Source organism: Mizuhopecten yessoensis, unplaced genomic scaffold, assembly GCF_002113885.1.
Source record: "Mizuhopecten yessoensis strain PY_sf001 unplaced genomic scaffold, ASM211388v2 scaffold7473, whole genome shotgun sequence".
Taxonomy (NCBI): domain Eukaryota; kingdom Metazoa; phylum Mollusca; class Bivalvia; order Pectinida; family Pectinidae; genus Mizuhopecten; species Mizuhopecten yessoensis.
Window position 1 is genome coordinate 555,163 of NW_018407065.1, and position 23,614 is coordinate 578,776.

The 23,614-nt window shown below is 36.1% G+C and overlaps 1 protein-coding gene across 1 annotated transcript in view; it reads left to right on the forward strand.

Moving 5' to 3' along the window:
- Window positions 1-23,614, forward strand: part of LOC110453595 (zinc finger homeobox protein 4-like) — a 322,724-nt gene that overhangs the window by 150,519 nt on the left and 148,591 nt on the right. The window contains exon 6 of the mRNA XM_021502588.1: window positions 18,425-18,524. The gene's annotated coding sequence lies outside the window, so the exon portion shown is untranslated. The remainder of the gene's footprint in view (window positions 1-18,424; window positions 18,525-23,614) is intronic.

Here is a 23,614-nt window from a genome sequence, read left to right on the forward strand (position 1 = left end):
CAACAGAGATTGGCCTTTCTTGTCAACAGATACTTTCCTTTCCTGTGAACAGAGACTTGCCTTTTCCTTTCAACAGAATCTTGCCTTTCTTGTCAACAGACACTTTCCTTTCCTGTAAACATAGAATTGTCTTTTCTCTCAACAGAGACTACCTTTCCTATCAACAGAGACTTGTCTTACCTGTCAACAGAGACTTGCTTTTTCTGTCAATAATCACTTGACTTTCCTGTCAGTAGAGACTTGCCCTTCCTGTCAACAGAGACTTGTCTTTCATGTCAACAGAGATTGGCCATTCCTGTCAACAGAGACTTTACTTTCCTGTCAACAGAGACTTTACTTTCCTGTCAACAGAGACTTGCCTTTCCTGTCAACAGAGACTTTCCTTTCCTGTCAACAGAGACTTTACGTACCTGTCAACATAGACTTGCCTTTCCTGTCAACATAGACTTGCCTTTCCTGTCAGCAGAGACTACCTTTCCTGTCAATAGAGACTTGCCTTTCCTGTCAACAGAGACTTGTCTTTCCTGTCAACAGAGACTTGCCTTTCCTATCAACAGAGTCTTGCCTTTCCTGTCAACAGAGATTGGCCTTTCCTGTCAACATAGACTTTTCTTTCCTGTCAACAGAGACTTTACTTTCCTGTCAACATAGACTTGTCTTTCCTGTCAACAGAGATTGGCCTTTCCTGTCAACAGAGATTGGCCTTTCCTGTCAACATAGACTTTTCTTTCCTGTCAACAGAGACTTTACTTTCCTGTCAACATAGACTTGACTTTCCTGTCAGCAGACACTACCTTTCCTGTCAATAGAGACTTGCCTTCCCTGTCAGCAGAGACTTGTCTTTCCTGTCAACAGAGACTTGCCTTTCCTGTCAACAGAGACTTTACTTTCCTGTCAACATAGACTTGCCTTTCCTGTCAATAGAGACTTGCCTTTCCTGTCAACAGAGACTACCTTTCCTGTCAATAGAGACTTGCCTTCCCTGTCAGCAGAGACTACCTTTCCTGTCAACAGAGACTTGCCTTTCCTGTCAACAGAGACTACCTTTCCTGTCAACATAGACTTGCCTTTCCTGTCAATAGAGACTTGCCTTTCCTGTCAACAGAGACTACCTTTCCTGTCAATAGAGACTTGCCTTTCCTGTCAGCAGAGACTACCTTTCCTGTCAACAGAGACTTGCCTTTCCTGTCAACAGAGACTACCTTTCCTGTCAACATAGACTTGCCTTTCCTGTCAATAGAGACTTGCCTTTCCTGTCAACAGAGACTACCTTTCCTGTCAATAGAGACTTGCCTTTCCTGTCAGCAGAGACTTTACTTTCCTGTCAACATAGACTTGCCTTCCCTGTCAGCAGAGACTTGCCTTTCCTGTCAACATAGACTTTACTTTCCTGTCAACAGAGACTTGCCTTTCCTGTCATTAGAGACTTGCCTTCCCTGTCAGCAGAGACTTGCCTTTCCTGTCAATAGAGACTTGCCTTCCCTGTCAGCAGAGACTACCTTTCCCGTCAACATGGACTTGCCTTTCCTGTCATTAGAGACTTGCCTTTCCTGTCAACAGAGACTACCTTTCCTGTCAATAGAGACTTGCCTTTCCTGTCAGCAGAGACTACCTTTCCTGTTAATAGAGACTTGCCTTTCCTGTCAGCAGAGACTTGCCTTTCCTGTCAACAAAGACTTGCCTTTCCTGTCAACAGAGATTGGCCTTTCCTGTCAACAGAGACTTTTCTTTCCTGTCAACAGAGACTTTACTTTCCTGTCAACATAGACTTGTCTTACCTGTCAACATAGACTTGCCTTTCCTGTCAACATAGACTTGACTTTCCTGTCAACAGAGACTTGCCTTTCCTGTCAGCAGAGACTACCTTTCCTGTCAATAGAGACTTGCCTTTCCTGTCAGCAGAGACTACCTTTCCTGTCAATAGAGACTTGCCTTTCCTGTCAGCAGAGACTTCCTTTCCTGTCAATAGAGACTTGCCTTTCCTGTCAGCAGAGACTACCTTTCCTGTCAATAGAGACTTGCCTTTCCTGTCAGCAGAGACTACCTTTCCTGTCAATAGAGACTTGCCTTTCCTGTCAGCAGAGACTACCTTTCCTGTCAATAGAGACTTGCCTTTCCTGTCAGCAGAGACTACCTTTCCTGTCAATAGAGACTTGCCTTTCCTGTCAGCAGAGACTACCTTTCCTGTCAATAGAGACTTGCCTTTCCTGTCAGCAGAGACTACCTTTCCTGTCAATAGAGACTTGCCTTTCCTGTCAGCAGAGACTACCTTTCCTGTCAATAGAGACTTGCCTTTCCTGTCAGCAGAGACTACCTTTCCTGTCAATAGAGACTTGCCTTTCCTGTCAGCAGAGACTACCTTTCCTGTCAATAGAGACTTGCCTTTCCTGTCAGCAGAGACTACCTTTCCTGTCAATAGAGACTTGCCTTTCCTGTCAGCAGAGACTACCTTTCCTGTCAATAGAGACTTGCCTTTCCTGTCAGCAGAGACTACCTTTCCTGTCAATAGAGACTTGCCTTTCCTGTCAGCAGAGACTACCTTTCCTGTCAATAGAGACTTGCCTTTCCTGTCAGCAGAGACTTTACTTTCCTGTCAACATAGACTTGCCTTCCCTGTCAGCAGAGACTTGCCTTTCCTGTCAACATAGACTTTACTTTCCTGTCAACAGAGACTTGCCTTTCCTGTCATTAGAGACTTGCCTTCCCTGTCAGCAGAGACTTGCCTTTCCTGTCAATAGAGACTTGCCTTCCCTGTCAGCAGAGACTACCTTTCCTGTCAACATAGACTTGCCTTTCCTGTCAATAGAGACTTGCCTTTCCTGTCAACAGAGACTACCTTTCCTGTCAATAGAGACTTGCCTTTCCTGTCAACAGAGACTTGCCTTTCCTGTCATTAGAGACTTGCCTTCCCTGTCAGCAGAGACTTGCCTTTCCTGTCAATAGAGACTTGCCTTTCTGTTAACAACAGATATGCTAACATGTAGGTCATATCATTCATTCTAATTTAAATGGCCTTGTTTGTCTCCATCAAGGTATTTTCATTTCTTAAATTACATCCTTTTAATAGACATCACCCTTTCTGTCAACAATACCTGATATGTTGACCTAAAAGATTGTGTCAACAGAAAGCACTGTTTGTGTTTGTTATAAAGAGTTGCTGATACACAGAGTGTTGTCATGCCTACCAGTTTGGGGTCATGTGATGAAGTCATCATGAGGCTGTCGCCTGCTATACAGCCATGTAAGCATGTCCATGGTAATTTGTAATAGGTACCAGTGAAAGCCTGCCATTCCCCCAACACCCCAAATGTTTTTAAAATGAAACTCTTCACTCTTATTTGTCACGTCTTTTTATCGCCATGGAAATCAAAAATTCAATATATATGTAAATTTGGTCTATGGGGTCATTTTTGTAACTAATGTATTTTTAGAAAGAAACTTTTAATTGGGTAGGATTTATTTTTTTCTGTCTCTCTCTTTAAATGGCTGACTCCTTAATGTTTTTACATAGCAAAGATTCGGGTGTAAGGGATAGTCGTTACTTACCAATTATTAATCAATCTTTTCTCCTAGTACTAGACCAGCAGGGTTTAGTTTAATTACCCCTGAAACATGCAGTTTACAGTACAGTTCAGAAATTGCCATCTTTCTATGTTCCCGAGACACAGGGCAAATTCACTGTGTAGTATAATATTTACTCAGTTGTAGTCTGATGTCTGGGGGAAAATTAGTTTCATTTGTACCAAAAAAAGTCTGAAAAACTTTTACAATTATTGATATTTTTAATTCTGTAAAAGTTTATTCAAAGTCATAAAAGGTATTTTTTTATAAAACATATTGATTTGGGGGAGTGTACATCTACATAAAGGTAGCAGCAATGTTACTCGCACAAAGTACATGCGACCTCGTGTGGCAAGTGTTGAACTAATTTGTCTTTTGCTTCGGCAATACCAGTATAGTGTGGGGTTCTTCATGGCCCTATCTCTCACAGCAGAGAAATGTGCAGGAAAAAATTAATTGCATTTTAAAATATCATGCATGGTATTAATTTGATTACTAGATGAGAAGTTTCACACAAAACAGTAAGGTTTTGACACTATATACCATGTGTCACAATTATCATCACTCCCACCATGTGCTGATTAGTTTAGAAAACAGCTGCAGAATCCAAGTCAGAAGGTTTTACTGGGGAGAGCTCTGTATGTGCATGTTGATTGGTAAACATCATGGGGACTTGGATGTAATTAAGCGTTATAATGGTGCCTGCCAATGTATGCTATGTCTCCGATACTATTCATAATCCTACCTACAATCAGATAAGATTGTAAAAATAAAAACCATTCCCATCATTCTTAACATTTTGACAGGACTTACCCTACTGGGTTTGATAACAACCAGTATTAATGTCGGAAAACTCATCGGCGCTTAACCTTAATTTCTAGTTCCCACTTTTTCCATTATCTATGCATATGGTTTATGTATATGAGAAAGAGAACGAGAAAAAATTAAGTACTAACTGCATGGAATGTATTGAAATCACTTGTTGTTTACTGTCAGGTATAAGATAAGTGGCGATAAGGCAAATCTTGACGCTTTGCAGTTGCCACGGTTATATGGCCACCTAGTATAAGGGTCGGAGAAATGTTTGACTCATCATTGTACTTATAACTGTCACCATTCCTAAATAAATGCCTGGTTATGTTACAAGAAACGGGGGAAGTTGTGAAATCTAACCTGTTGTAACAGGAGTGTGAAAACTGAAATGTGAAAACAGGAACTTATGAAAACTGAAATGTGAAAACAAAACTTATGAAAACTGAAATGTTGCAAAAGAAGTTGTGAAAACTGACTTGTATAAAAGATTGTGAAAAGCGACATGTCGCAATGAGGGAAGTTGTATATACTAAATAGTTTGAAGCTGTGAATATTGGCTTGTTGTAACAGGATGTAGTTTATGAATTAGGGGTCACTAACATACTTGCTGTTTATTATTGCATCTATGTTTATTAACAGGAAATAATTGTTAGTAAAAGGGGAAGTTATTAAATCTATTATATGTGTGCATCTATGAGGCATAAATGAAAGGATAATTGGCCCCAGAATATATTGTTTTAACCCAGCAGAGTTGTGACCCAGAATATATGGTCAGGGACCTTGCTGAGCACTTGTAAGACCCAGAATACATATGTGTGACCTTGCTAATTCTTGTTTTATTTCGTAAAAGGAACCTTTTTTATTGTGGAAAGGTGGGGGGATATTCAATATACCAACGGTAAGCATTCAACAGGTCAACTTTAAAATATTTGTGGTTCTCATAAAATATTGTCATGATTTTACAAATTTCATGAAGAATTTTGCAAAAATGTAATGTGCTTATTAATAAAGGGAGATAATTAATGGGGAGATAACTAATGTAATATTTGCTATAGTGTTGCTGGGTTGTTTGCTGATTTTGAGAATGATAAGCGAGATGATATGATAATGTCATAAACACAACTTTTCTAAAAATTTATATGGGGACATAATTAATGATCACATATTTCTTAAAAACATAAATTTTGAGGTTAACTCGTTCACCCCTGAAGACACGTTTGAACTCTTACAACTCAAAGTTTGGAATAGTTCATCATGAAATTTTCAGGGGTGATTGAGTTAAAGTATTTTAATTTTAAATCTTAAAACATGTGAGGAGGATTTCATGGTAAAGAAAATGTTGTACATACTCATATATGTTAAATGTAGAATCCAAGGTTTTGGCGATGTATTTGAAATATCTAGACATTGTGTGTGAAATCAAAAACGATTTGGCAGGACATGCCTTATGTTGTGTGTTGGTGAAGACGGGTGACAGATTGTCCTTTGGCACTAAGACACTACCCCATATATTACCAAATTCATTTATACCCTTCTGTCATCTCCCCTGGTAAGACAATAACACCAAGTTTGATGAATGCATATGTAGAGAAAAAAGATAATCATAGTTTTTGTTAGTGTTATTGAGTAAGTGAACAACATATGAAGTTGAGTCTATTTCTTTCCTCCAACAACAAAGAGCTCTGACAGATAAAAAGGTCGTAGAGTAAGGTTACATAGGATAATGGTGTAGATGGAAAGTGAGAACTTGAGGAACTTTACAAGACTATTCAGACAGGCACAGGGTTAGGGAATCATTGGAATGGATTGTTTCTGTTAGATATACGTATCATGTAGACTGTTTGATTGGAGGGGTGGCAGCTTCATATGAAATGTTATGGATTGGGAAGTTTTAGAAATGTTAGACGATTTTAACTATGAAATACATTGGGTTTTTTGGGGGTTTATTTTCTTGAAAAGCACTGTCTGGATAATTATATCGCTGCAAGAAAGATGGATTTTTATGATAAAGATTCTTGAAAAAACAAGTGTTTCTTTCTAGTTTAAGAAATTGAAAAAGATTATATGTTTTTTTGCTAGTGAGTTCATCGTTTTCAAAGTATATAAACACATTGATAGTTAATAAGAACATTTTTTTTTTTTTTAACTATCAGTACTTGCTGATGAGTTGCTTTAAAGAATGTAGTTGTATAAAGGTCTGACCCACACTTGGAACAGTCAAATCTGTATTACGTCAGATCATTCTCGGGAAGTCCAAAAAGGGGTAAGAAAGGAGCTAGTGTGTCTAACACGATTTTCCTACAAATCGTTTTATTGTTACAATTAATTAATTTCAGGCAATTTCTGTGATAAACAAGTCAGTAACTCCTTTCTAACAGAGATTAACCATTTCACAAAACGTAAGTAGACAGGAGAAAATGATCATATAGAGTTCAATTTCAACTTTGAATCTGTAATTACTGATATTATACTTAAATATTTATTAGACAAAACTGATTTGTTAGTGTTTATTTTGGCATTGACTAAAGCACACATTTAAAAGTCACTTAGGTTGGCATCGGGTCCCTATAGTTTTTGCACTATTAAACAATCAGCACTAATTAGATTGAATATTACCATGTTTGGGATTATCACTTCCTTCCTTTTTATACCACCAGTGTCTCCCTAGACACCCAACCTCATATCATTAAGCTGTTGCGAGGACATTAATTAAGCCATTATAACAAAGAAACAAATTGCATCCCATAATAGTTACACATTCGTGTTTGAATTTCAAAGTTCTACATCCCGTAATAGCTGTTGAATTTGGATTTGGCTGTTAATCAATATTCACTGAAGTTGTTAGGTATGCCTTTTGAACTTTACTAAATAGTGTGTATTCAATACTAATTGTGTGGCTATTCCCTTTGAATATGTTTGATTTTGCATCCATTTCCATTACAGTTGACTGTGGCTGTCGTGCATCCCATAATAGTTGTCCTTTAATTTGTGTGATATTGTGCATTCACTAACAGGTGCGATCATATTGCCTTTAAACTGGGTTACTATTATGGTGAGCTTCAGGTAAAATGTATACCTTAATCCACCTAATAAACACTCCCTACCCTAAAAGCATCATCTACCCTCTTGCTGGTCCAAATGCCCTACCTTGCCACCATAACTCACTAGCTTACTTTTAAAAATGTGTTAATAAGAGCAGTTCATTTTTGACTTTTGGAAACTTCTGCAATCCTTCCAATTTTCCCACAATCCATAATGGCTAGGACATATATTTGGGTAGGTATGGTATGTGTATTGGTCAGTATGATATGACCAGAGGTGATGGATATGGGACACTTGCAGTGATTAATATTGGTCACAAGTCTGACAAGTAGTGACCATGATATGGTTGATTTAATCTTCAAAGTCGTGCTTGAATGACCAAAGAGAAAACCTGGTGTTACCTGTGGACCAGAGCCTGTACAAGTCATGCTATGTTAGCTTGATGAGAAAATATTTAACATTCTGATACCTTCTCAATAACTCTACTCTCGTAGTGAAAACTATAACATGGTGTTAAAAGGTTAACTTGTTACTGTAAATGTTTAAAAAAAATCACATATATGTTATCATAGATTGTGAATTAGAAAATAACAGAGATTTTGCTGATGTTTTGTCAACCAATACTGCTTTTGGTCGTTAGATGTAAGGATGATTGTGGTGGGACTTTGGGAGAGTTAATTAGCACCCAATCTTACATGCTCTGCTGTTTACACTGTGCCCTTAATGAAACACATGGCCTCACATGACTGTAATACTTTTTTTTTCTACAAAAAAGTTCCTAAAAACGATCATTTTTTTTTTATTATTATTATATATATTTAGAAATAAACATTCGATTAGAATTTGATAAATATTGCATTATTTGAATTTGTTAAACACTGTAAAATAGTTACAGTATAAGTAAAATAATCACCTAACTCAGGCTCCTGTCATAATAGGTTACTGGTGTTTAAAGCTATTAACAGCACCCTCAAACAATTAAGCCAGTACAGATATCCGCCCTTTTCTAATGGGTCTGGATGAATAATCTTCCTGCTACAAACATATCTCAGCTGAAAAAAATAAAAAAATCCACCAAGCATAGCATCACCTGATTGATATTAGAAAATTTTAAATATAAACAACATCACCGCAGGCTGAATTTGTACTTTTAACTCTCATTCATGACACATTGTAAACAAGCCATCCAGCCATCCATATATCTTCCATTGACAAGTATGTACCTACCCAGGGGGTTATTGTAGATATACATATACCGCCATCATTGACAAGTATGCACCTACCCAGGGGGGTATTATAAATATACATATATCACCTTTATTGACAAGTATATACCTATACCCAGGGGGGTATTGTAAATAGACATATATCACCATTATTGACAAGTATATACCTATACCCAGGGGGGTATTGTAGATCTACATATACCGCCATCATTGACAAGTATGCACCTACCCAGGGGGGTATTGTAGATCTACATATACCGCCATCATTGTCAAGTATGTACCTACCCAGGGGCGTATTGTAAATATACATATACTGCAATCATTGACAAGTATATACCTACCTAGGGGGGTATTGTAAATATAAGTATATATATACGCCCCTGTACTGTTGACAAGTATGTACCTATACCCAGGGGGGTATTGTAGATCTACATATACCGCCATCATTGTCAAGTATGTACCTACCCAGGGGGTGATTGTAGATATACATATACAGCCATCATTGACAAGTATGTTCCTATACCCAGGGGGGTATTGTAAATAGACATATATCACCATTATTGACACGTATATACCTACCCAGGGGTGTATTGTAAATATACATATACCGCCATCATTGACAAGCATGTACCTAGCCAGGGGGGGATTGCAGATATACATATACCACCATCATTGACAAGTATGTTCCTATACCCAGGGGGGTATTGTAGATCTACATATACCGCCATCATTGACAAGCATGTACCTACCCAGGGGGGTTTTGCAGATATACATATACCACCATCATTGACAAGTATGGACCTACCCAGGGGGGTATTGTAAATATACATATATCACCATTATTGACAAGTATATACCTACCCAGGGGGGTATTGTAAATATACATATACTGCCATCATTGACAAGTATGTACCTATACCCAGGGGGGTATTGTAAATATACATATACTTCCATAATTGACAAGTATGTACCTACCCAGGGGGGTATTGTAAATATAAGTATATATATATGTACCTGTACTGTTGACAAGTATGTACCTATACTCAGGGGGGTATTGTAAATATACATATACCGCCATCATTGACAAGTATGTACCTACTGCCCAGGTATTATAGATATGTACCAGTACCATTGACAAGTATGTACCTACTGCCAAGGTATTATAGATATGTACCTGTACCATTGACAGGTAAATACCCACCAATTAGGTATTGTGTAGACAGATTTCTCTGTAGGTAATATATAAGTTAATGGTTGTGTCATCAACAGGATATTTTTAATAAAACATCTATTTAACGTGATTTTAAAATGTATATTACATGCAACAGGATCCTAGTTAAAGATCGTGGATAAAGAGTCTTATTACTCCAGTTAGATGTTTATACCTGGAAGTACAGCGGTACCTTGTTACCAACATCTCCAATTATAAGTAAAATCAGCCTTCTAACTGACAAATATATTATGAACCGGATTCTCTTTTTGTAATTAATATTGAAAAAAAACCAATATACATTTCTTATTTGTTTGTATTGAAAAACAAATTTGTTGTGTCTAACAAACCCTTTGTATTCTGGTCACAGGAGTTGTAGTGATTATAACATGTTACATATATAGTGAATAGTATTAGTTATAAAGGTTTTATATATACAGGTAATATGGTCTCACATTACCTGTCTGAATGTAACATTTTCCAAGCTGAAGGCAGGAGTATATGGAATACAGAAAGGTAACATGATTGTTTGTGAACAGAAAAACATATTTATTTTACTCATTTGAAATCATTGATGTTGAAGGCAAACCTGGAAGGCATCATGTTAGTTTTTAACTACGACTTTCATAGTCAGTGGGAGTTATCTCCCTTAAAAATTGATTATATTCACTGTGTATGTGTTTATATTTACTGCTTAGGATCAGAGTTATAAAAGATGTCAAGTGATTAAAAAAATTGAGGTTTTTCTTGTGAAGTATGACAAAACGGGATATTTAAATAAAGTTAATAAGAAGATAAGACAATCTAAGCTTTATTTTGTGAGTGGACTAACAACATCAACATATCTTTTCTAATTATCTAAATCTGATTACCATACTACAATCTGATTGATACATTTGTAGATTGTTTTCCAAGCAATAACTTTCATATTATGAATATATGTAATTAGCATATTACAATTTGATTGGTTGATAGTTTCCGTGCAATAAATTTACTAATTGCTGTGAGACTATGGTACCAATTGCTGTGAGACTAAGGTACCATATTTTATAGATGGTAGACAATGTGTATGTTTCATTCATGTACTATACATTCTGATTGGATGATAGCTTAGGCTTAAAATTAACTTTATTTGATCTAACTTAAAACATCAAATAACTTTTTTAAATGAAGCCTACTTTTATGTTGAAAAGAATGAACTTATACTAAGTAGCATAATGTAATCTTATTGGTCAGATGTTTGCGTGAAATTATTTCCTTACATATTATCTTGTTTCAATGAAACTAGGATGTTGAGAAATACTATAAAATCTGTGAGATTTGGAAATACTTATTAGACTATTTTATTGAATCTTCTTATAGGGGGTGGGGGGATCTGGCTTAAATAACACATGGAGTGGCTCATTGTGAACCTTTGGGATACTCTTGTTTTAATTGAGGTTTTATTTTAAAGGTTTTGTTAAATTTTGAAATTAAAAATTTCATTGCCAACCTGTGCATGTGTACATTTTATCCGCCAGACATTTTTACAAGCTGTTTTGACAGTTTGGTCTCTCGCCTACTTCCAAGGAAATCCTGAATTTTCTAGTTTGATCATACATTAGCAAGCAAAAAATCATATTTGCACTTTTAATTTTGAAAGAAGGCCTACTAGGTTTGACTAATTAAAATCAATATCATAATGCATGCGAAAACAAAATGTGTAATTATGAACAGGAAGATGTTAAGGTAAAAAACTCATCTAAAGTGCAGTATATTTTGTACGAAAATTAATGGAAAATACAAACATTTAAAAATATTTTTGAATTCATTAAAACGTCCTTGTCCTGTATGTAGGGGTGTGTATATGGAGAGTGAATTTAAATTAACATCAGCAGTCGAGATGCAGGGGCAAATATTCTTAAAATGCTATAAAATGCTTTATAAATAATTTGTTATTAAAAGCAGAAACGATACATAAATTATAATCGCACTTGATAGAACATTGTAATGTGTCTGTACTTATATTAGATGGCGGACTATATAAATGTATGCTAATTTTCAATGCTTCAATGCACAGAAATGCTTGAATTTTCAATGACAAGAGAGAAAAACACCTGATTTGATTTCTGGGGATATTTACCATCATTATGGGTATATAGTTTTGGGTTATGGTTCAGTGCCCAGACATAGTTTAAAAGCAATAGACTCACGATTATGAACCCAGAAAAAATCTTTTGGTCCTGATGTGAACTCAAGATCATGGATAAGATCACACAGAGGGAGGAGGGGGCAATACTTAATCAAATTAAATATTCTGAATTAAAACCAGCGGGCTACGGGGGAAATCTCACTTGTCAGTTTATCAGCTGATATCTAGGTGTGAGTGGATGTGTCCGGAGGCTCCACCTCACCACAGGTAAGCTTCAACAGGGATGGACAAACATAGTTTGATCATTATTGTATCCAATATCTATCCCCTTCCTCTTTGGATAAGCTTATAAAAATAACACTAAGCTGATGTGGTTAATGATTTGTGATTGCACATGTAGTCTGCATCTTGTTGTGATCAGTGCTTATCTGGAGAAATAGGAATAAAATGATCACTAGAACTTAAAATTACTTTGATGGTATTGATTAAAGGTGTGATCGCCTACAGAGAAAGGTAAAAAGGCTTGAAAGTGGTCGATTGAAGTTGTGATCACCTGTTTACTATAAACAAATGTTATTGGGCTGATAGCATGTTGGGAAGGTGAGCTGTCAACTTTGTTCAAATGAATGACCTTATAACCACTTCCAAGGTCACATAGATCAAAGGTGTTATATACATTTACAATCTTCTCTTTAATAACCAACCTATGGTAATGATACTTTACTTTATACAAACTAATGACTTTGACTCACTTTGTAGGTCACCTTGGTCAGATTTACTGAAAATAAAGGTTATCAAGTTATTAAAACAAAAGACCTTGACCTACTTTCAGGGCCATAATCGTGTAAAAGGCTATACATTTTTTGATCCAATTAAGTGAACTCGATCAAATTTTGGTATGAAGGAAACTATGTTTTTTAAAAAGAACCCCTTGTTGGTCCCTACTGGCAGTACCAGAGAGGAATCTAGTCTGCACGTTTTCCATCAGTCTGTGTGTGACTTTATCCTTCATTTTATGCAGAGCATTTTCTCATTGTCAACTACAGTTGCCAAATTTTGTGACTTAACCTTTAAGGATGTTTGAGTGATATGTTTCGTGCATAACCCTATACACAGTTATAAACCTTTGTGTCTCATGCCCCTCTCTATACAGAGTTATAGCCCTTTGTGTCTCGTGCCCTACCTATACAGAGTTATAGCCCTTTGTGTCTCACTCCCCTCTCTATACACAGTTATAAACCTTTGTGTCTCACTCCCCTCTCTATACACAGTTATAGTCTTTGTGTCTCACTCCCCTCTCTATACACAGTTATAAACCTTTGTGTCTCACTCCCTTCTCTATACACAGTTATAAACCTTTGTGTCTCGTGCCCCTCTCTATACAGAGTTATAGACCTTTGTGTCATGTGCCCTGCCCTATACAGAGTTATAGCCCTTTGTGTCTCGTGACCTACCTATACAGAGTTATAGCCCTTTGTGTCTCATGCCCCTTTCTATACAGAGTTATAGCCCTTTGTATCTCATTCTCCACCCTATACAGAGTTATAGCCCTTTGTGTCTCGTGCCCCACCCTACACAGAGTTACAGCCCTTTGTGTCTCATGCCTCTTTCTATACAGAGTTATAGCCCTTTGTATCTCATTTCCCACCCTATACAGAGTTGTAGACCTTTGTGTCATGTACCCCGCCCTATACAGAGTTAATTAGCCCTTTGTGTCTCGTGCCCCACCCTATACAGAGTTATAGCCCATTGTGTCTCGTGCCCTACCTATACAGAGTTATAGCCCGTTGTGTCTCGTGCCCTACCTATACAGAGTTATAGCCCTTTGTGTCTTGTGCCCTACCTATACAGAGTTATGGCCCGTTGTGTCTCGTGCCCTACCTATACAGAGTTATAGCCTGTTGTGTCTCGTGGCCTACCTATACAGAGTTATAGCCCTTTGTGTCTTGTGCCCTACCTATGCAGAGTTATGGCGCGTTGTGTCTCGTGCCCTACCTATACAGAGTTATAGCCTGTTGTGTCTCGTGCCCTACCTATACAGAGTCACAGCCCTTCGTGTCTCGTGCCCTACCTATACAGAGTTACAGCCCTTCGTGTCTCGTGCCCTACCTATACAGAGTTATAACCCTTTGTGTCTCGTGCCCTACCTAAACAGAGTTATGGCCCGTTGTGTCTTTCGCCCTACCTATACAGAGTTATAGCCCGTTGTGTCTCGTGCTCTACCTATACAGAGTTACAGCCCTTTGTGTCTCGTGCCCTACCTATACAGAGTTACAGCCCTTCGTGTCTCGAGCCCCCCATTATACAGAGTTATAACCTTTTGTGTCTCGTGCCCTACCTATACAGAGTTACAGCCCTTCGTGTCTCGTGCCCCACATTATACAGAGTTATAACCTTTTGTGTCTCGTGCCCTACCTATACAAAGTTATGGCCCTTTGTTCACTGTGTGTCATTTTGTCTATGATACTTCTCATTGTATACCAGTCCGTCTTGAGATGGTACAGTGTTTTAAAAGACAAAAGATACAATAGGGATGTAAATAATTTTGATGAGACTGGAATGTCTCAAATAGGACCTAAAGTCTTACAACTCTCCTAACGCAAGATGTTTTCATGGGTTGTTTCTTGTTGTTTTAAGTCTTTTAATAGTAATTCTGTTTGAATTGATATCCTGGACAACAGTTTTGATTTTTTTTATACATTATTGAATTATTTGACTGTCAAAACTAAAAGTGATAGGAGGGGTGCAGGGAATTTATTACAATATACTGTTTTGTTTATAGACAAGGGTAAATTAAACAGTGGGACCAATGATTTTAATATAGATACCCTTATATGTTTTATGTTACTATGGCGACAGAAAGAGTGGGAATGTTGAGTTTTATGATATCAGTACTAGTGAACTGATTTTTGTGTGTCCCTGGGGTAAAAGGCTTCGCAGACTGGGATGGACATCTTAACTGCAGATATGTGCCAGAATAATTTACAATCCCCCTGAAACACGATTATCTTGCAAGGGAAATATGCATGTGACGAGCATGGGGAGAGAGAATGAACCCATTTACCTACATAAATATTTAATTAAGTCCAAATTTTATGTTAAATTATATGACCTATGAGGGAGAAGAATCACTTTTCAATGGTTTTATACGACTTGGACTGAATTTTTTTTTCAACACTGTCGTTGTGTATTTGCAGTTTCTCCGTGATTAACTTGACGGTTTTTGTGCTCTCCACCAGCCATAATACCCAGGTGAACAATAACGACAGGGCCAACTGTTGGAAGTTTTTTTCAAAGACGAGTCTGTTTTTCCAATAACGGACTAATCACTTGGTATTGAGCTATGCCAGCACATTTACGTTTGCTATACCTATATCTGATGTGGATAAATCTTTTGTACAGTGATACATCCAGGAACCCTTGTCACTTTTTGTGAAAGCCTTTTATTACTCTACACCGCTAATGCCCTGTGGTTTTAGTTTTAATTTGTATTTATTGTAATCACACAAAAAAATGAAATGTCTGGATAACCATGGCAATGTAGTGACAATGTGAGCCCCTGACTTACCATGCCTCCTGGACTTGTTAACAGAATACGTTGAGATTTATTTTGACAAACAACTGCAGCTTATATTGGGTTCAATCCATGAACCAAAGACAACAACCTGAAACTACAGGAGAGTTCAAACGAAGCATTCAGTCTAACATTCATAATACAGGAGACATTTTTATCATTCTCAAACTATGAAAGTGACAATGGTTGCGTGTTTTTGTCAAGGTTTCTGGTGATCACATGTAGAAGTGATGCCAGTCACTCAACAACACAGACAATTATAGGAATATCAGGGTTCAAATACTTCTCAGCATTTTTATCACTTATCAACAAAAATAGAGTTTCATGGAAATTATATGGGAAGGTGAGGTTGCTTCTAATTTGAAAGAAGAAATTTTTTGACTGATGAGTTTCATTTGGGTATGAAACCTCATACTTATTGTTTTTAAATAAGGTCAATATCCTTTGCGACTTTGAAAAATGGAGATGCTGTTATCAAAATTAAAAAGCATGAAAATGGAAGCAAATAACATGCCAAAATAGAAATATGAGGATCAGACCTGTTCTTTTCTGTATCTGTTTTTCAGATGAGCTAGATATTAAAATGGTTGGGAACTCTGCCATATATGGGCACGGCACCCGTTGCTAGTGACAACCTCCATGTAGCACCTCAGTATGGGGGTTACTGATTCTTTACCTACCTGCACTAAAAAAAAACTCATTTGGTGAAGACTTTTTAACAAACCATTACCTAAACATCCACCAATGTGTAAATTATAAATGTAGGAGCATCAGCTTAAGATTGAATGCCATTTTTAAGAACTAATTGCCAAGTTGTGAACAAGATGTAGAACACCAGACTGGGTCAGATTTGTACAGAATTTCATGCCGGTGGGCACATATACATAGGAGGTGATGATAATTGTTTCATTGTCGTTGGTCCTCTACCTGTTTTAAACCACAATTATTTAATTTTTGATGACATTTTGAAAGAAGAGGTCACCCATATATAATTTCCTCCCCAACAAATTATGTGGGGTGATTTGTTGGTTGTTGGTCCTGTTTATTGGGATCACAGGTTGTGTGGTGTCTGGACAACTCATTTACAGTTCTCAATACACTGGTTTGGTAGCAAACATTCATATGACTAAGATACAATATACAGTATATTGTATCTTAGTCATATGTATGTTTGCTACTATTATAGTATAATTGATTTTAGTCATATAAATGTTTGCTACCATTAAGGTATAATACTTTAATGGTAACAAACATGTATATGACTAAAATCAATTATACTTTAATGGTAGCAAACATTCATCTGACTAAGATACATTGTACAACATACTTTAATGGTAACAAACATTCATATGACTACAATATACTTTAATGGTAGAAAATAATTCATTTGACTGAGATACCATGTCTACTTCCAAACTGATTGGTATAGAATCCCAGTAGAAAGGGATTGGTAGGTTTAGGACACTGGTTTAAAGGTTTCTTGGATTTTAAAACTCTGTACATGTCAATATAAATGTACTGATATATGCAGCAAAACCTGGACCTGACATTGATTGGATGGTCAAGGTGGAATAACATCTTCCTCAATGCACATTCAATATAGTAGACTTTAAAGACTTGCTGAAGTATATCTACAAACGAAGAAACATATGTGGTGAAATTATAATGAGCCAAACAAAATGTATGTATAAAAGTGTAAACTACCTCAGAGTGAACAGCCTCAGTCTCAATATAGCATGTCCAGTTAATTTGGTTGCACAACAGGCAAATATGCGTTTGAAGGTCCACTGTAAAAATATTCCCCAAGACATCAAACTCATAATCTAGTAATCCTGTATATTTCTTCTGTCTTGTCTGACAGTCTGATTCCGTTAGACTCATAACATCAAAATTTGGATCTGATCTAACCCAAATGGTGAATAATAAATATTACATGTATTTAAATCAGTAAATAAACGAGACTGCTAATTAAAGAGAAAGGGGATCATTAATCAGTCTGCATTTACTTCATACATTACCAGGATGTTATGTAGGAAACATCTGCAAGTTTCTCTTTGAAGTTGTGTCGGCCATGTTGGATTCTTGGTGGTCCAATGTTTCCCAGTACTTGCTCATTGTTACAGAGGTCTTGGTTCAAATCTCAACATTTACATGAATATTTTTTCATCCTCTTTCATAATGAACACATTAATTAAAAGAGACGGATTGTGGAAATCTTCAGAGAGGAGATAGAAATGTATTTTCTAATTACAAAATGAATACAACATCTTGAGATGTGACATAGCCACACGGGAATGCACATGCATTTTTCTTATCACGAATGATTGGAGTTATGAGGTGTTTATGTTTATTGGCAGATGTATGTGTGGTCTTTGACTAATTACTAAAACCTGCATCTTCTGTATCACTTAAATTCCATACTAATGTTTTCATTTCTATCCCATTACACATTTTTGTATGCAAATTAAATAGCCGCCATATTTTCCTTGTGGAATTGATGTTCCAAATTATGGATTGTTTGCAATATGGAAAATACATGCAGATTGCCGGAGCTTAGATGTATTTCTATTCCATACATATCATTAGAGCAAACAAGGAGCTGTAATTAAGCTGACTATCTTTGATTTGTCCGCATCTGATAAAATTGCCAATATTGTAAGCTCAGGCATTGAACCTTGCTGGAATTCATTATAGATAAAAGATCGAGAGAGAAAATAAAAACACAGAGGCTTGAATAGCATTTCCATATATCTAATGTTGTGTGTGTATTGGATTTTTAATATTAATGATATGTAAGTTATCTGACTGCGTAATACCACACACTAATTAGTAATCGTGCTGATATTGATGTATCTATGCCACTTCAGGGCCAGCTTCCAGTAACTCCACATCGTCAAGCCTCCACACTGGATCATCACCAGCGACTGTAATACAAGTGACACATGCTTCTGTCGGACCAAACACAAGGTATTTATCGACAAAAAAAGCATGTATTGGATCCAGACTTGCACATTGTTGCCTTTTTTTATGGATGCAAACTTATGAAAGACCCAGATAAAGATAACTGACCTCAGGTGTGATGTAACGACTGTTTATGACAGACAGAAAAATACAGGTATCATTTTTTCTGGTGCAGGATTTAAAATAGGCACAATTTCTGTTAATTTTAGCCTTGATATTTCATTGCTTAATTTAAGATTTATTTATTTTACAACAAATATGAAACAAGTTTTATCAACCCACAATAATCATACTTGTGGGCACAGTTGAAAGCACACAGAGTTTGAGTGTGTGCTAGAATACACAGAGAAAACCCAGGTGGCTACGCAGGTGACCTCATACCTTTTATGTCTGATTGGGGAATCAAACCCTGGCCGTCTTGGTAAAAGACTTGTACTGTCAACATTGAATATACAAAGTGCATTTTTTATTGAAATGCTTAAGAAGGATATACTTATTGTATGATTATAAAAAGGCAAAATATATTTTTTTGCCAGTACAGATGAGTAAAAGATGTCAAAAATGGTAAAAAAATAAATTAACAGTAGAAAAAGAAAGATATGTAATTTCCAGAAGAGCCAGAAAGTACATCTGGTAAGATGGTAAATCTGAGGACACAGACAATCGTGGGTGATTTAGACAAAGCTTATATTGTAAATGAATTCATAATCGTCGGAGAAGAAGATCAATACTTAAACAACAGGGCTTTGGCAGATGTAATACCAGTCCAATTGTTTTTTTGGTACCCAGTCAGACTGGTTTATATTAAATAATGACTTCCTCGCCTGTATAGGTTGTACGTACATATTATTGTTGATCCAGTTTCTAGTTATACAGTTGTATAATTCATGTGTAGGCACTTTTTATCTGTTGTTTTGGTATAAATTGAGAAAGATGTATATATACTACTGGCAAAAAATGAAGTTTATCATAGATTGAAATGAAATTTGAATATTGAATTATCACAACTCCTGAGCTTGAGTGCCTGGGAAGCCCTTCATACTTAATCCTCTCATTGGTGGGAGACTATGGGCATTTCTATGGCAACCAGTGTCAGGTGACAAAAGGGAGATAATTTTTGTCAATACAGTTTTATACAGTTTTAATTTAGTTTTCAAAACATTGCTTACTGTTTATTAACAGAAATATGTTGCGAATTTGCTTGCATTTTTGTTATATTTGTTTCATATTTTTTTAATGATTCAAATCTGTAGGAAGGTGTATGCTAAAATAAAGTGTCTGAAAGAATTAAAACACTTATTGAGGCACTATTTATCACTTGGAAATATATATAAAAAAAAAATGAAAAAACAAAGATGGAGAATATATTTTGACTAAAGTAGTCTGATAATGTCAACCATTATTTTTTTGACTAAAGTAGTCTGATAATGTCAACCATTATTTTCCATTGTTATACAAGACAGACTGTTTAAAAAGACATTTTTTTTCATTTTTTTCATTTGAAATATAAAACATTTACTGTGTCCCAGTTGTTTCATAAGACAGAACAATTGTTTTCTTTTAGTTGTCAATTTGTGGTAATTTAGTTGTCAGATATGATAATCCGTTGTGTTTTCCATTGTCTGATAAAAAGAAAATAGTTGTTTCAGTTGTAATATTAAACAAACAATGAATGGTGTGTCCCAGTTGTAAGATAAGATAAAAGACAGTTGTCTGATAAAATACAACATATGTTTTATTTGTCAATTGGTGGTATTTCTTTTGTCAAATAAGACAGACTTGTATTTTCCATTGATAAGACAAAAATAAGAATTGTTTCAGTTGTCATATAAACCATTTATGGTGTTTTAGTTGTTTCATAAGACAGACAGTTGTATTTTCCATTGATAAGACAAGAAAGAATTGTTTTAGTTGTCATATAAACCATTTATGGTGTTTTAGTTGTCTCATAAGACAGACAGTTGTGTTTTCTATTGATAAGACAAAAAAAAGATTTTTTTAAGTTGTCATATAAACTATTTATGGTGTTTTAGTTGTATCATAAGACAGACTGTCGTGTTTTCCATTGATAAGACAAAAAAAGAATTGCTTCAATTGTCATATGAAACATTTATGGTGTTTTAGTTGTCTCATAAGACAGACTGTTGTGTTTTCCATTGTCAGTTAAGACATAACTTTTTATTGTATATCAGTTGTCGGGTAAGATATTTTATGCTATCTTAAAAAACATTTATGGGACAGTTGTCACTGACAACTAGATATTATATCTGGTCATTCACTGTATCAGGGTAAGCAATACCATTACAGGAGAAAATAGAATGGCAAAAGATTTCGGGTTTGCCATTTTCCATTCCCCACTTTATTTCGCAAGATCAAAATTAAAGCCGTTCAACCCCCCCACCACAATACCCCCGAACTCCTTCCCCTCCCCTGCCCACCCCTCTTTCTCAACCTTTCCTTTCCTCACTGCACAACTGGATCATATGTATATACTTGTTCTTTGATTGAAGGTTTTGTGTTGTTGACGTAATATAATCGGCAAGAGATTTCCGTTGTTTACAGCTATATTGTCACTATCAGTAAAACTTTGTCGGTAACTTACATGTTGGATAATGCAAAACTTGTTTGGCACTAAAACATGTGCTCAGAACTTTATCCTTAGACAAGTTTTTATTTCATAAGAATTTGGTGATAATAATTGCATTTTACTTCAATAATTTGGCAGTTGTATCCGTGTCTGCCACGCTGACACTGAAATGTAACAAATGTTGATATGTTGGCATTGCATTGAAGTAACTTTAAAACTCTTCTGAAATTTAATTTTCTGGGCTTCATCTGTGCAAAAGTGAGGAGGTATTTAAAGTATTAACGAATGTTTATATTGAATTTTTATGGTGTGGGTCTTTATTATTAGTCAACTTTTTATTTATTAAAGAAAGACGGATGCCAGAAGTACCAAATACCATGGTGTCACGGTTTCTACTTAGTCTTACATAACACTTATTTTGCAGATGCTGTGTGCTCGAAGATTATTGGGGCTTCGGTATAATTTCTGACTGTGTAAAACAGAATTACATTTCATGCTGAGAAGCATGCTAAATTAGCTCCTAGCATAAAAAGGTCATTAGTTTTTTCAGAGTAACTGTATACTGGTTGTCTTTTTTCACACATACTGGCTTAGTGATGGTATGGGTGATGTAGAACTAATCCAAGTATTTGATGAAGGTATGCAATTTAACTTTATCTCCGACATTCTCGTCCCAGAACTACGCCAACTCCGGAGGTATTCCTCTACATTATGTACAAATTACACCTTTAGTGGAGACGGAGGTAGATACTGTAAAATTGGACATTTTGGTGAACATCATCAGCTCCTTAAGCATTTATCTCCCCTGAAATATATTCTGCCAAAATAAAACTAAAAAAATATTCCAATTTAAATTATCATCTCAATTTATATGCTAACAATAGGAGACATTTAAGATGGGATAGTGATTAAGGATGGAAGTAGAATGGGAAGGTTAAAAAAGACAATCACCTCTATGGGACTAAACAACTTCTTCTTAAGAACTGTGTGAACTAGGATCTGGAAATTTAATCTATAGCTTCCTTTAGAGAAGGGCAACAAAGTGTGTTAAAATAAATAACCCATACTTGAGGTCACAAGAGGTCAAATGAGCTAATATCTTTCAACAAATATTCTAATGCATCTTGAGTCCCAGAATCATACCATTTGTCCTGTAAATAGACTATCATTTTGGTTTAGATGAATGATCTTGGCCCATTTTAAAGGTTACAGGGGTCATATATGATGAAGTTCTTTTTAAAGTAACCAAGAGGCAAGTGGTCATAATTTTGTCCTATAGCTTACTTGGGTTAAATGGCTATCAGAGAAACTAAAATAATGAGTTGGTCTTATATAGAGTCTCCGGAATCAAGTGTATTAAAAATGTTCAAATAATTTTCAATATACCAGGAGGTTTAAAGTGACATGATTTGTTCTAAAGCTTACTGTCTGATATGTTTAATCTAACAAAAAGCCTTGATCTTCATTTCTTCACCAAATCAAATTCAATTTGCCAGGATGAATGATCCAGACCTTTTTGGTCCTTCGTTATATAATGGGGGAAAAGAAAGGTAAAATGCAATATTTTGGATGCATGAGTTACAAATGGACTGATACATGATGTTATAAACCGGAGTACCCAGAGAAAACCAACATGGTCGGGCAGGTGGCCCAATACCTTTTCACGTCCAATCGGGGAATCAAACCCGGGTCGCCTTGGTAAAAGGCAAATGCGCTATCCACTGCACCACCCGACCACCCATGATCATAATGAACTGATTATGAATGGAGTAGAGAAGAAAGGTGACAGGACAATGGAAGAGAGAGAGAGGCTAGGGACAATTCGAGGAAGAAACTTGGAGGAAGAGTTGGGTGGTAATTGTGGAGGCAAAAAAATGGGGGGACATATCTGCACTGCTACAAGTTGTGTTCATTTGCACTTTGATAATGGAGGTCAGGAGGATTCATCATAATGTAATATTTAAGTGTTTTTTGGCCTATAATTTGAAGGTGTTACGCGCTATCTTCTTGCTCTAAAACGAGTTAAATGAACATCTTTATTTCTGGAATTTTTATCATATTTTTTATAATCTGTTAATATATGCAAAATGTACTTTAGAAATTGATTGACGTATGTAAAAGCAAATTTTCACAAAAAATGTATGATAAAATAATCTGTAAACATCTTGAAATAGAGCTTCACTAAAAACGTGTTTGTTGTTGCTATGGCGATAGGGGAACATCATGTTGTGTTCTATCAGGAAACTCTTCAGCTTATGCGCTGATGATAAAGTGTTCTGTTTTGCTTTTTGATATGTTTGTATATTCAACAATCAAATGAAATGAAATACAAGCAAGATAAATAAGAACATATTGTTTGTATTTAAATACTAACCTTAGTGTTCACCATACCATATCTCTTAGTTATACTGTTCATCAAATCATTGATGTTGTCTACTGTTCATCAAATCATTGCTGTTGTCTACTGTTCATCAAATCATTCCTGTTGTCTACTGTTCATCAAATCATT